The sequence below is a fragment of the Cyprinodon tularosa genome, unplaced genomic scaffold (genome assembly GCF_016077235.1).
Source record: "Cyprinodon tularosa strain WSP-4 unplaced genomic scaffold, ASM1607723v1 ctg9, whole genome shotgun sequence".
Classification (NCBI taxonomy): Eukaryota; Metazoa; Chordata; class Actinopteri; order Cyprinodontiformes; family Cyprinodontidae; genus Cyprinodon; species Cyprinodon tularosa.
Genome location: NW_024039673.1, coordinates 2,259,851 through 2,275,744, shown reverse-complemented (window position 1 = coordinate 2,275,744; position 15,894 = coordinate 2,259,851). Strand labels below are relative to the sequence as shown.

Sequence of the window (15,894 nt, the reverse complement as noted above, 5' to 3'; positions counted from 1 at the left end):
GGTCATATTTTCATCTGTGTTGGTTTGACAGTCGGTTTTTCAAGGTTTCAAAATAACAAAAAAGGTTTTGGACGGATTTTGCTGAAATTTCCATAGATGTTTATTGTGACTGGCAACAAATTATTAAATTTTGGCGATGATCACATTTAACATCTGGATCTAGGAAAGATTCTGTGAATATTAACTCAATATGTTGGGGGAAATAAGCTAATCGGTGGAGGTCTGCGCTCTCCGGGTGCTTTTCTAGTTATAAATAATAATCCAAGCTTAATGAAAACATAATTCAAGACTTTTATATATGTTTTTTTTAAGTCACTTTGAATCTGACAACTGAACTTGATCTAAACTAATATATCACATATGCCTGTTAAAGAATATATTTTTAATAATCCAAATCAGAATTAAGGGAAAAAAAGGAAGTTGAACTAGGTTTCAAACACTCACAGGGTACAGACACTAAGCACAGATACAATAACTTTACAGATAAAAGAACAATATATAAACACATATGTCTTTACATTCAAAACTTTTTAAACAAAGATTTTAGCTAATTTTGTTTAACAATTTACTAGCTGATTGTTTTAGACCTATGGTGTTCACTGTGTTAAACCAGAGAGAGAGGGAAAGAAACTGTCTCCATGGTAACTGGGTGTGCTACTGTATGTAGTGCTGAACGGAAGATGCAGGTCTAAACGGTTGTGCCCAAAATGTGTGGGATCTGCAGAGATGTTAGCTGCCCTTGTTCAGAACACAAACACATACAAGTCCAGGATGAAAAGAAGGTCATCTCCAATGATCCTTTTTGCAAACCTGATAATTCGTTGCTCATTTGCCCTGTTCTATTTGTGACTGAGCCAAACCACACCTTACAGGACAGGCAGGGCAGACTGAATAATAGCGATATAAAAGATGAGCAGCAGCTCCAGACAGAAGGTTATCCTTTCAGAGTAGCTAGCAGACTTATGTTCTCTGCTGGGCTCGTAGAGTGTGTATGTCTGAATGCCATCTTGTGTTTCCCAATAAAGGATTGATCCTAGGAACTGGAGAACTGGAAGTTATCCATAGTAATAACAGTTGTTCATGATGTTCAGGGTAAGGTGCAGGCTCGGACTGGTAAACTGTGATACTATGCCCGGTGGGCCGGTCCTAAATTCAGCATGAAAGGGCTGGCCATCCTTAAATCATACTGGCCCCAACACTTACTCTCCGGTCGAAGCACCTACCTGTTACAGTAAATAACTCAAGGAGCTCAAGAACTAATACAATGTTAACTACATAAATGCTGCATGCTGTATATATAGCCCTTCCTTGTTATGCACATCCTTGTGATGTTTGGCATATGGTGTAATGTTCCTCTTATATTTGGCGAATTTATGTTAGAATACTTCGCAGAGAATTGTTGCGGTGATGGAGTTTTGTATCTAAAGGCTAACGTTTCCTGTCTTAGGTGTATTGTCGCCAGGTTGGGATGTTTCCCAATCTGGCACATTAGGATGGCCGTCTATGGGTAAAAAATGTATTTGTTTAAATTTATGGCCTAAGAGATCAATAGACTTTGGTTCAAATTGTGCGTGATTTCGTATATCCAGGTGGTTTATGAAAATTTTTTGGTCTGGAAAACGTGAGTCAGTGACATCTGGCAACCCTGCTGAAGTGGTGAGTTTGGACGTTACAGAGCAACAGTCACTCTCACATCCGTGTTAACCAAAGCCAGAAAAAACACATTATAGAAGTCTTGGTGATGGTTGTCGTGTGATGCTTGAAGATAGATCAGTTAATAAACAATGTGTATTCATAATGTGTTTGCCATTTGAGACGTAAACGTTTGACTGTGCTTCTATTTTTTTTTTCTTGGGGGGGGGTGTCAATAAGTGGGCCGATGTAGATGGAAAAATACCAGGGCCAAAAATCGTTCCCAGTCCAAACCTGGTAAGGTGTACTGATAATCAATCAATAATCAGAGTAATATTTCTATTTTGATAACAATGATCCAAACTGTCTGATAATCAGCTTTACTTGTTTTTACTGTTTACGGTTCATTATTGGTCATTTTTCGCTCTTGAGCTTGATTGCTCTTAACTGTATTGTTACAGTCCTTTCAAATATACTAAGGAAAATAGATCAGACAATGAAATTAATCTGATCCACATGTTGTGTTTGAGATTCTTTAGCTAATTATCATCGTATAATCGTAAAACTCAATGATGATACATTTGACTAAAGGTTTGGTTCTATAAAGGGATGCTGAGGGGGGTGAAAAGTTACATACAAAAAGAAAATCCTGCAGTAAAATAAATTATCCGTGTGTTTTCCTTGATCTTTCAGCAGTAAACAGTGAAACAAAGTAGAAGTATAAAGATTTTGTAAGTTTGTATTCAGGAACAAGCCAGTTAGCATCATTACAAAGCCTGTGGGTTTTTGTTCTCTTTTTTACCACTTTTAAAACTTAGCATAAAACTTATATATATAAAATTATTTTTTTATTTTTTCCGGATGGGGGCCAATATCAATGTCGCCCTTGGTTCTATACCTCTGTCCATAAGCTTCTAAGCACTGGCAGCAATTTTGTCATTTAACTATTACAGCCTTAGTATGCTTTGACCTCCTTTTTGCTTGTTATTTACTGCCATGTTGGGATTTACCCCAGCTTATCGAGGGCTTTTTGTCCATCCAAGTGGTCTTGTTTACGCTTTGAGATGACCCAACTGCCGCTGTTGCTCTGTGGCTCTCAGCCAGAGCTCTGTGTGAGGCCCTCCTGGCACTCATGCCCACTTATCGGGTTCAGTCAATTTGAGCCCGCCTCAATCTGGACATACGCTAGCCAAAAGATGATCTAAGTTTACACATGCAAAGTGACCTGTTTTCCAGGAAAAGCCCACGTTGGTGAAAAACTAACAAAGTGATAAGGCCTACTTCTGATAATCTATGAGAGGGGCAAGCAGAAATGCAAATGACAAATCCAAGATGCTGATCCGACTGTGTGAAACTCCGCCGAGTGTCCTCATCCTGGCATGTTTGTGTTGCCCCAAAAGCACATTCTGGAGATAAAGGACAAGTGCAGAGCACTGAAGGAATTTGATTTGATGCAAAGAATGCAAAGCAGAGAGCGGATGCTTGTATGTTTTTAAAGAGGGGGGTCTGCTGATAAGAGGACAACCTTCCTGTGTTTTCCTTTGAGTAAATGTCCAATCCTCTGTTTTTATGAAAACCTAATTGGCAGAATCAACTTCAATCGAGACATATTAAATCAGTTTTCTATATTTAATTGAATTTTCACCCAATGACTTACAGAAATGTACAATTAATGTTATTACAATGCTTTGAAAATACATAAGCCTCATATCCGATTTCTTCTTTTTCAGTTTCTTTTTATTTTTTTATTTTAATAGTTTGGCCAAAATAATGTGTTATTTAGACGACATTGTTTTAAAAGTTGAATCCCTCTTTGTCAAGTCATTACCCACTTCTCTTTTAAACTAAGTTGTATTTTACTAGACAGAAACTAACCCAATTAATATCAAACAGGTAGAATCAAGAAGTCATATCCATAGAGCCTGTGTTACCGCATGAAGTAGGCAAAAGTGTGTAGAAAAACATTATTTAAAACCCCGATTTAGGATTTAGGAACAGATGAAAAGCAGTCACTGAAATCTAAGAGTCTTATAAAAGAATACCAAGCAATTTTAGTCGCCTTAGGACTCCATCAAAACACAGCATAGAAAACAAGCAACTTAGGTGAATCTTCATTGAAGCCAAACAAAACAACTTCAAGAGAGCAAACATAATGTTATGAAATAACTGGTAAAAGTCCAGACTTAAATCTGATTATGATGCCTTGGCATCTGCCATGTTTAAGATATCTTATCCTACTTCTTTTTGTCAGACAGTTCTTGTTGTTTGTGCATCACAAGACTCGATTTATTAGACATGGCTGTGGCTAGTCGGATTAAATTTTCAATGATAATAAAGTTAATCATAGGTGTAGTCTTTGAAGTCAGGTTAATCTGCTGTGTCTTGTTCACTTAATGAACCATATTATCGTTTAAAACGTGCTTATCGTGTTTACCTTATTTTCCTCTGATACATGCATATACATAGATATATACAATCCTTTATACAAGTTTTAACATGATGATTTGAAAAATGCAATAAGATCCAAAACCAAAAGTTATGCAATAGCAACAAGCTGTAAGGTTATTTAGTATGAGTCAAAAAGAATGTCCAATAAGATAGAAATAAGATAGCAGTTGTGTTGAAAGACTGTGATTCACAGGTGACGTCCTAAACGCTGATTTTTAACATGACGTATGTTATCACACGGAGAAATTATTTATGTTCACCATTAGTGGAAAAATATCTATTTTGAACACATCAGCAACCCATGTGCTTCCCCAACGGTATTTACATATGGATGCACCTGCGTGTTTTGCAGGCATATGTGCGTGTTTGAGGGGGTCGTGTTTGGATCTGAGTGTGACAGTGTATACTTAGTCAGCTGGAGGACACTTAGATTAAGTGCGTGCAGTTGTCTTTTTGGCGAGAGCGCACATATGTGTTTGCGCGAAGATCCAGTCTTATGTGGGTGTGTGTTTGATAAACTGTGAGAGCATGTGGGAGAATGTTTGTCCATTCATCTGGGTGAGAACGAGAGCGAAAGAGCAGAATGAGGAGGTGGAGGAGATCTGCTTTCCAACGTCTATCTTCAAGTCAATCTGCTCACAGTAACACAAACCTCTTAATCTATGCCTTAAAGAGAAGGAGGGAGACAGGCAGATAGACAGACAGAGGGACAAACGCCAAATAAATGCATTTAGAAGGAGGAAAAATACAGAGATCCAATCAAACAGCCTTAAGAAGATAGAGCAGATTGCCAGTTAAGAGGATCATGTTCTTAGTATTCATCATTAAAGATATTTTTCTGTGTCAGTGAGCTGTAATTGTTCTATTTAAAAGCCTCTTATAGTAGATACTAGATAAAATGCATACCAGTACCTCTGCTATTATAGAACTCATCTCCAGTGGTGCTGCAGGGCATTACAGTTTTAAAGAAAAACCGATAGCTTAAAGCCTTTACTGATACATTCCTTCTAAAACGTGTTCACACCTTGTGATCTTTTCCACTTTTTATCATTTATGTGAGAGATTAGTACAAAGTTGTGCATTATAACAATTTAAATGAAAAAACAAAAAGTTTAGCATTTGTTAATAGAAGCAACTTTTACTGCATTTAAATTTTGCAATATTTTAGTGTTGTTTTTTTTTCTTACCAATTTGTACTTCTAGAAACTTAAATTTAGCAATACAGCTCAAGTTTAGAAAGATAAGTGCTATCATCAAATTTCATGCCATCAATTCTCAAATGGATTCAAGCGTGAGCTTTCACGTCATGTCTTCACATCTATATAACCAATTGTAATTTAGCTTCAGCTGTATGTTTAAGGCTGTTATCCTGTTGGAAGAAAGGTAAACCTCTGATCTAATCTCATTTATTGTCAGCCTCCAACAGATTGTCCTCTAGAATTCCTCTCTATGTATACCCGTCCATCCTGCCATCAACTCTGACCTGCTTCCTTATCTATACAGAAGAGTCTCATCACCACAGCATCATATTGCCATGACCAAGCTTCACCATGGATGTTCGTGATTATCTGCATTTTTACTCTTCTCCAACAAGTTAAAAGGGATCTTATCACCACAAAGAGCGTTCTTTCACATGCTTGCTTTGACTTAAATGTCTTGTGTGCCTTTTTCAGTTTTTCCAGAAAGACCAAATTTACGAAGGTCACAGCTGTAAGCCCTGTAAACTGATTCTATCATCAGAGTTATGGGTCTCTGCAGCTCCTCCAGAGCTAGAATACCCCCGTTTCATCCTAATCTGATTTATGCTTTCCCTTTGTTCACTAACCATCCCGTACAAACATATGAGCCATTAAAAGAGCAGCAGTAATTACAGAGAAAATACAACAGGTAATTCTTACAGGCCTTTTTTCCTACCGGCTTTTATGTAGAGACGTGAGATTGAAGGGGACATGCTATGCTGTTTTGAATTTGATTTGTGAAAAGATATGCTACATTATTTTTAAACCTTAAAAGCACATTCTATCAGTTCACCAACATGTACTACTTCATGTTAGGCTATCAAAATAAAATTAATTGAAGTATGAGATTTGAACTTGATGAAATAAGCACAAACTCCAAGGGTGTAAATACTTCTTTTCCCGTGCAGTTTTCCCAGGTATCCTCTGCACTCCCTGTTGATCACATGCGTTCAAAGCACACAAAAACAAAAGTCACACACATAACCAGACACCTCCTCACATAACCATGACCGCTGCCTAAGATAGGCATCAGCTTCTAGGCCTGAAACAATGACAATCACACAGTTTTATCTCTGTCTTGGCGAGTGTATGTCTACCCGCAGAGCAAGCATAACGAGTCAAAATAAAAAACAAAACAGAGGGAAAGCGATAAGAAAAAAAAAGAAATAATTATAAATTTTTAATTGTAATTTAAAGACAAACAGGCAGGAGGGTCATTCACCGCTCAGCTTTAGCATCTGACCAGATTAGGAGGATGGTCAGTGGGAGTTTTGCAGGCGCAGAGATCACATCTGGTTTCAGGGTGGTGTGTGTGTCTGTGTTAGTGTGTGTATGTTTTTGTGTATTCAGAGCAGACGTGGTCCGTTGTTGCAGTATCAGGCCCCATTGGCTGATGTGTTGCTATGCTCATCTGTTGGTTCCTCACAGTCCCGATCAAACCTGTCACAATCTGAGTCACTTTGGCCATAAGTGGGGAAAGATGCCTCTTTCAATTACATCAATCAGTTCTGGGGCACACCAATCAAACCTTGCCACTGGGGGCAACATGTGAAACGGGGAAAGGCATTGATGGTGTCAGGTGCTTCTGAAGTGAGTGAAAGACTGGAACAGGGTGCTTGTGTTTGTGTGTTTTTTAAGTTGGAGGGGTGGAGTACATGTATGGCTAAACTAACCCATTGAGCTGAAATCTCATTTTCTCCACGGCCTTGAGAGGAGAGCATGCCCACACTGCAAAAAATAGAAATCTCAATAAGTTATTTTTTCTTAAAATAAGTGTGTTTTTCCTTGATTTGAGGAGGTAAGTAAGACACTTTGCCAATGGAACAAGACAATTTCCTTTTAAAATAAGAAAAAACAATTTTATCTTCTTATTTCAAGTAAATATTATCTAACTATGTTATTTTAAGAGTGAAAATACTCATTCCATTGGCAAATCATCTTATTTACCTGCTCAAATTAAGGCTAAATATACTTAATTTAAGCAATTTTTTACTTATTTCTGGATTGTTTTTGCAGTGCAGTACTGATGTTTGTCATGTCTCCTCTCTCTGAGATGCTGCTGCAGTGCTTCCCAGGAGGCCTGGTAAAGGCTTACCCTTGGACATTTCTGTTATTGAACAACTACAGCCCAGCAGCTTAGCATATACCCCTCGCTCTCTCTCTTTATGTTTCTGCAACAAACTTCCAGCTCTTCGCTGCTCCTCTGTCTTTACATTTCTTGATTTTCCTCTCCCTGTATTTCTCACATTATCTCCTTTTTGTCTCTTATCTTCACTAGGCCCTTTCACATCTCTCTCCCTCTTTCTCTCTTACATACTCTTGCTGCTACCCTTAAGACTGCGGTTAACATGGTGACAGCATTGTGCTGCAGGAAACGTCAAAGAGCTGAATCGGCCCTGCATTACTCCCTCCTCTTACACATAAATTCCACTTCTTTTTTTATTTTTAAGTGTGATTTTTGCAAAGTACCAAATAGCTGTGGTAGATCAAAATGATTTTATTGAAGTGCATCCATTTAACTGTGAGTGTTGTGAAAGTTGTCAGTGAGTCAGCTTTTGTTTGGTAGTCATCTGTTACCTTTAAACTGGCACAATTGACCTTGGAAAATAAATGCTAGGTCTAAAAAATTCCATCAAATTAGCAGGAAAATCGGAATACTTCTTGAGCTTTAGCTACTGCTTCATTAAACACAAACATACATATTGTTTTCAGAGTGCTGCTTGTGTCTTGTGTCTTTTTGGCACCATACATTTTACGCTTTTTCACACTTGATCTGGAACTTTTCTGTTTCTTTTTGCACCTCCGCTGGGTGTTGCCAACTCGCTCAGCTTCGTTGCATCCATTGCAGAGCTGTCAAGTAACAAAGTATAAATGCTTAGCTACCTAAACAGCATTTTACGGTATATCTACTTTGCTTGAGTATTTATTTTCCAAGGACGTTTTACTTCACTACATTTAAACCCAAATATATGTACTTTCTACTCCTTACTTTCGTAAAACTGGCTTGTTACTATATTTCTATACACACTGACATGATGTTGCAACAAAACAAAGGGAAAATCAAATAACCAATTTGACCTGTGTAGTTTGAGCACAGCTTATTGTAGAAAAACAGCGATAGTGACATAGATTAAGACAGCAGGGCTGGAAATTAATGCAGATGAGGAGTCAGATTCATATGTACAAAACATTCTCAATCTTCTCCCCCTTTATTAGATGTTACATTTACATACTGATTATGCTTCATTTTTTTTCAATCTCAATATCAATGCTATTTGTAGCTTTAATGCAGTATTTTACTCTATACAGCATTTCTGTTTAGTTTAATCTGTATTATTCTTCCTGGAACCTAAATATACAACAAAACTACACCTAGTCAGTCATTTTTTGTTTTCTCTGCCAACACAATAAGAAATTTTTTTATAGAATTCAATTCAATTCAGTTTATTTATATAGCACCAAAACACAACACGTCATCTCAAGGCACTTTACAGTTCAACCAGATCATACAGTCAGATTGATTCAAAGTTTTCTATCTCAGACAAACCAGTTGATTGCATCGACTCTTTGACTCAAATGCAATCCCTCACACTAAGCATGCTTCTAGTGACAGTGGAGAGGAAAAACTCCCTTTTAACAGGAAGAAACCTCCAGCAGAACCAGGCTCAATGTGAGCGGCCATCTGCCGAGGCCGACTGGGGTTCAAGGAGACAGAAGCAGACATACAAAGAGCAGTCCAGGAATCACACAGCCAGGCAGATGAGCTCTGAGTCATGTCAGAGGATGAAGAGAGCACATCCAGCCAGTCACAGTCAAGGAAACAGGACTACACTGGAAAACAGGCAGATCTCGAACATCTATAAACAAAGTTGTCGATGGCAGCAGATCAGCTGATAATTCTCTCTCTAGGATGGTGTCACAGCTAAACAGGAACAAACGAGGCAAAGCCACTATGAGAAAAAGCAGAGAGAGTAGAACGTTAGAGATTGAACTAACACATTCTGCAGAGTGGAAGAATAGAGATAGAATGAAGCAGAATGATTAAATAGGGATCCCTATGTTTTCCAGAAGTCTAAGCCTATAGAAGAACAGTTTTTAAAGAATAGTTTAGTTATTTTGTATAATCTAAAGCAAAAGTTTGATTTTAATTTTGTACTTATTTACACTGTAGAACCATTACTTTTATCAGACTTGTTTTTACATGGGTGCTTGACACCTCTCTCCAAATGACACTTAAAGGGATAGTTCGGTATTTTTGACATGAATCTGTATGGCATCCCCATCACCAGCGGCATGCAATCACACTGACTTACCCCTGGCAGCGTCCTGTGAGCAGAGTTATCGTCCAGTTTTGGTCAAGCCGAAAGTAGTCCTGCAGGTTTTTAGGAACAGCAAAATAAAACTTTTCTCTTCCCAAAACATTATGTGTTCAAAAGAGTGATATTTTCGCATCACAAAAACATTGTAGTGGAAAAAGTCACACGTCGTTATCAATTGGTCCTATTTTCTCTCTGTTCGTATCAGTGCGCGCCGTCATTCAGACAGCGAGCCCAACAACAGCCATGTCTCCCTCCGCCGCGGAAGGAGACATGGCTGTTGTTGGGCTCGCTGTCTGAATGACGGCGCGCACTGATACGAACAGAGAGAAAATAGGACCAATTGATAACGACGTGTGACTTTTTCCACTACAATGTTTTTGTGATGCGAAAATATCACTCTTTTGAACACATAATGTTTTGGGAAGAGAAAAGTTTTATTTCGCTGTTCCTAAAAACCTGCAGGACTACTTTCGGCTTGACCAAAACTGGACGATAACTCTGCTCACAGGACGCTGCCAGGGGTAAGTCAGTGTGATTGCATGCCGCTGGTGATGGGGATGCCATACAGATTCATGTCAAAAATACCGAACTATCCCTTTAATGCTCTGCAATTGGTCTTGGTTTTTTACTGTTTATTGACCAATAGTAGAGGAGCTGAAGAAACAAGGCAGCTATCCTCATTTGTATAATGAGAGAAATTCATACCGCTAGAGAGGATACGGGAGAATAGGAAGCAGAAAAAGCGGATGCAGAAATAAAGGACAGAAATGCCACAGACAGAAATTAGATAAAGAAAAAAGAAGAGATGAGGCAAAGCAAAAAGGATAAAGGTTTGTGTAAGGAAAAGGCAAGGTTAAATATGTATATAAATTGCTTGATTAAAACACATGTATAAGGAAAAGCAACATATACAAAACATATATTTTCCTTCTTTTATATTTAATAATGTCATCTTTTGTCCTCCATACTTAAAAGACAAAAAGGCAAATCTTGTAATTAAGAAGAGGCATACATTCTTTTAAACTGTTCAAACTGGCTTAAACTGCAAAACAAATTAGGCTTGATACTCCTGAAGTGGCCCAATACTGAAATGAGTTTAACACACCTTATATTCAACATTCAGAGTTAAACCTTTTTAAAATATATATGATACAGAATTAGGGCTTCCTATAAAATGAGCTAATGTTTACTGTAGTCTAAATGGGTTTGTTGCAATATCCGACATACTGCAATAACAATACATTTAAAATCCGCTTCACATTCCTGTCATTAGACATTTACCTCATATATACATGGTTTACAATAATATTGTAATTTACCTCTTCCTTAGGTAGTTGATATAACTACTGATATTTAAGGTAGTTGTCCTTTGTTTAGTTTTTTAGTTTTTCATTGTTGTTTTTTGTTTGTCTTTAGATTTTAGCCTACCAATATTTTTATATTTTTATGCAACAAAAATACAATAGATGAAAAATATAAAGTTTTCTGAAAGTACTGCATTAACTAATTAGCAGGTTTGGCATCAAATAATTATTGATCAGTCCCAGTTATTAAGAAAGCTAGTTATTTCAATCAAAACGACCAAGTTGGGCTATAAATATGAGTATGCCAAAATACGAACACCTTTAGCTGTAAACCGTTAGTTATAAAACAGTTAGGTGTAAACCGCTTATCTTCCGAGAATTGTGTCTCTTTAAACAGCCACTAAAGCCAAATTTGCATCTTTTTATCTCTGTAATCAGGTAGCCTGCATTTATGTTTTGTTACCACAGCATAGTCCAGTGAATGGCCATATTAAAAAAGAGAAAATCAGCAGGTTGAGCTTTTTTGTTCCATCTCATGTATTATCTTTTATCTATCAAATCCCTTTGTCATGCATTTTACTTTTACTTCCTCCCTCCTCACCCTTCTTTTGCACCACTTCCATTTGATCTTCCTCTAATTTCAATGTCCTGCTGAGGTTTTGGACCTCTCACTTTAGAGCAATAAACCTGCAGATGGGTGTTAAAAGCAAGCATCATACAGTACTTTACCACCCCCCTCAGTCCACCCCACGATCACCACACATGCACTTGCGAGTACATCCATGTCCACTTTGTTGGAGAGAGAAAAAAAATCCCAGACAGATGTAAACAACGAGACCTAATGGCTGTTTGAAGCCATTATGTTGAAAAAGATAAACTCCCCTGGCTGTGAAAGGGCAGGAGTGCTTTTGAGGGGTATCAGTGTGATGATGTGCAGGTATGCTGCTGTTAGGAGGCAGCTGCCTGGCTCCACAGTAGAGGACAGCTGTCTCCTCTTTTTTTTGTCTTCTTGGAACAGCAAAAATAAGGCAGTAACACATTTAACATTTATGGTGAGCACACACAGTAGCAACCAAAGGTTTGAGCCTATTTTCTTTACATTTTATAATTATGATCCATGTATTTTTATTTTTTTTTTATTTCATTTCACTTTAGTTTTATTAGTGATTACTATGTTATATCAGATCTGAATGGTATGATTAATTGTTTTCCTATTTTATTTTACTTATTCTGACACAGTATAAATTTTCCCACATCTCTAATTTTGCCTAATTTTTTGAAGGTTATCTGTTACTAGCTCATCTATTATTCCATAAATCTATCAGCAATTTCAGACAAACATGGGAAGAGGATCTTAAATTTATAGTTCAGGATAAAGTCTGGAAGAAAGCCCAGAGGGGTGTTCAGTGTTCTGTTAAAGCAAGACTTGAACTAAAGCAAGGATACGAAAAATATTTCCTGAGACGTTATCTGTCTTGAGGTGTTTAAGATAGCTTGAAGCGAACTTACACACCAATTTTGGCAGAATTGAAAATGACTTACATGCCTTCTTTAGATGGTTCTCTTCTGTAGTTAGTATAAGCCTCACTTTTGAAAATGATCTATGTTGTCAGGGTCAAAGGCTCATTAAACAGTATGAGTAGAAATGCTCAAATGAGTGTGCTTCGGTATGTTCATATCTAAGAGGTAAATATCACAGCATCACTATATGACGGTTCTTGCCCATTGGGCACCCTGGGAGAATTACTACCCAGTCCCTGGCACAAGGTAACATATTAAAAAAAAATCCAAAGATTACTTGAGACTCTAAAAGAGTTAACAGGGCATTATCTATTTGCTATAAGAGTATTGTTACTTCTGGAAAATATTACTTGAGTACAAGTAAAATATATTTCGCATTACAACTAAAAGAGCAATTTATCGGAATAAGTTCATCACTCAACGTGGCTCTTTCTGTATGTGTTCTTCGCCACTAAGTAATATTGTCAAACAAGCATTTTTAACAGGTTTCAATAAATTACACATCTTCATAGGGTTTTAAATATATCAAAATATTAAGGAATCACATTCAAATGACTGCTCCTACACTTCCACCTAGTAATAGACATCAGCAGACCCTTTTTTGTGGATCTGCTGTGCCTGGGTATGCCTGGGGCACTGATTTTTTTTATTAATTAATTAATTTATGCCTTTAAAAAAATTATAATTTAAGTCTGACTCTCTGGCATATGGGGAAATCTACAGAATGCATGCTTCCATTTTGTTTCTTCTTAAAATAGGCCTATAGACTACCACTTTAGTTAGAATTTAAGTCTGAAACATGCGGATGGAGTTATCAGAAGCATGCTGTAGCAGCGCAAGAGTTGCCTGTAACACAGAGCCAAGAGTTTGTCATATCTTATCATTAAGAAACATGGTAGTCCCAGTAAAGACACACTAATTAAAATATTGATTGGAAAGCCTAGTTATTTGACACCCTGTAGAAATTTATTATTTGAATTACGTCAATATAATGCATGGTGTCCCCCTCATTGGCAATATCTTTTTCCTTCTTCATCTTTTATTTCCTCTTTGGAGTCCCTAAGAGCTTCTTATAAGAGTCCATCTTTAGTGCCACTACTCCTCCAGGTAAAACACAAACAGTTGCGGATGCAGAAAGGACCATGAGGCGGCTGGTTTTCTTTCCAACCAAGTATTAGCAAACCAGACTCCATTCATCTCATCAAGTGAGTTCAGTCTTAATATAATGACTTGATAAGATGTCTGTTGTCTGGTATGCTTCTTCTTGGCTGCAAAGAAAACCAGCAGCGACATGGCTCTTTCTGGAACCAGTTTGCCTCTGCATTTACCCACTAGGTGTGACTGACCTGTATTGGGTATTTATTTAAAGAGCCTTGCCCCTCCTCCACTTGTTACTGCACATTGTTAAAGAGCTAGCTAAAATAAAGTTTTTGGAGTTTTGAAAATATTTCACTTCATGAAAAATTGGGCTGGTCTTAAATTAAAGCCATTGGATAAATTGATGCATTTTTGTTTTTAAAGCGTTGTGTCAATTTACAGATATGGTTAAACCAAGCTTTCTTTCTGCAACATTCTCACAACTCATTGTAGGGTGTCTGCTTGAAGACATGTTTAGAAAGTGGGGAAGAGCATGTGAGATTTCTTTGGGAAAAACTTCCTTCCAAATCTGCATCCTGTCATTTCTGAAAGGCACTTTCTTTTTTTCTTTTCTTTTTTTTTCTGCTTGACGTCATGTGTGCTCACATAAACTGCGTGCCCACCCAGAAACGTGCAATCCTGGGTACAAGTCCCATCTTGTCAAAATGGCAAGTGGAGGAAGTGAACGTTGAGATTGGGGATAGATACGGCAGTACGAGGCAGCGGGAGCATATCCCTGTCACACCACAGCCCTTATTTCTGCTTCTGCTGATAGATTAGACCAAGGAGAGCAACCACAAGAGGAAAGAGTAGAGGAAAGAGCAATTGGTCTCTCTGAGTATGAAAAAGCATTTCGTTGGCCCTAGTTGGTGTTTCAAACCTTGGCCTTGTTTTGACCCCTTTAGCCCACAGATAAGGATTATGCTACTGAGTGCACTGACCTGTTAAGACTTGACCCTTTAGCTGGCCCTCTCAATCCCTGCCACTACCGCCCACTCACCAGAAACGTCAAAAATCCTCTGAGGGCTTGACAGAGACAAACCCCGGGATGGCCCCACAGATGACTCATCGATGAGTTTCATTGAGAGTACCTGTTGTTGTTTTCCTTTTTCTTTTTTTATCTCTTACACGACACTAGACTGAAGACAGCCTAATAAAAAAAAATGCACACTTGTATACAGCATATGAAAACCTTACAGCATTAGGATATTTTCACATTTCCTCACATTGCAAGCACAAACCAATATTTAGCTCATAGGGTTGTTCTGTGATTGACGTACACAAATTGAGATCATTTTGTAGAAGAGAAAAGATCATTGATACCCTGTTTAATACTCTGTTATTATTATTATTATTTTTTTTTTTACAATTAATATGGAAAATGTTGGCTTGTGATTGTATTTGGACCATTTTACTCTGACAAGCCTCAATAAAACCAAGTACAACCAACTAACTTGAGTTGGTAAATTTATCTCAGTATGAATCCAGCTGAGTTGTTTGGTTTGCTAGAAAAAGAACTCAAGGAACACACCAGAGAGGTGAGGGAAAGTCATGAAGAATTTTAAACTATGGTTAAGTCTAACATAATATCTCAAGAGTCATTATGCTGCCCTTTGGGGACTTCTGTTTAAGTTTATTTTCAAGTTTTTAGTTACACTTTGATTTATGTAATTCTGTGTCATTGGTTTCTTTTCCATTTTGATTTATATTTAAGCAGTATTGTATTTTTTAATTACCCTCTGTCCCCACCTTGTGCTAGTCTCCTTTCCCTTAGCTCCTTCTAGTTACCTCAGTCTACATCTGCTCCCTATCAGCTAATTAGTCCTCCCATTGTTTCTTTTTCCCATACATACACCTCCTGTTCAGTTACTCATTGCTGGATCCTCTTCATTCTTTTCGTTTATTCCTCCATGGTGTCTCCTAGTTTTTTTTTTTTTGGTTCTTGAGTTTCCTTGTAGATCAGTTCTGGACTTTGAATTTTGTGCTTTTACCTTTTCATTGAATTTTGCAAACAATCTTCCCTGCCGCCGTCTACTCTACTGTACGTTTGGGTCCACAATTACATCCACCAACTCTGACAGCAAGCATCTAACGTAGCTTTGTTTAACTATTTGTGAACAGAAAGGCTGAGGCGTATTTACCAGCACCTCTCAACTGTCTCCAAGTAAGATAAAATATAAATTCATATTTTGTAGTTAAAGATGTTCTATGAAAGGGTGAGAAAATGTGCAAGGCATTTTTTAGTCTTTTTTGCCCGTTTAATTAGAACCTTTTTCTGAGGGTCTAAGTATTTTT

At 37.6% G+C, this 15,894-nt stretch overlaps 1 protein-coding gene across 3 annotated transcripts in view; it reads left to right on the top strand.

Annotated features, from left to right (window-relative positions):
• Nucleotides 1-15,894, top strand: part of nrg2a (neuregulin 2a) — a 121,253-nt gene that overhangs the window by 48,238 nt on the left and 57,121 nt on the right. The gene's annotated exons all lie outside the window — the stretch shown is intronic.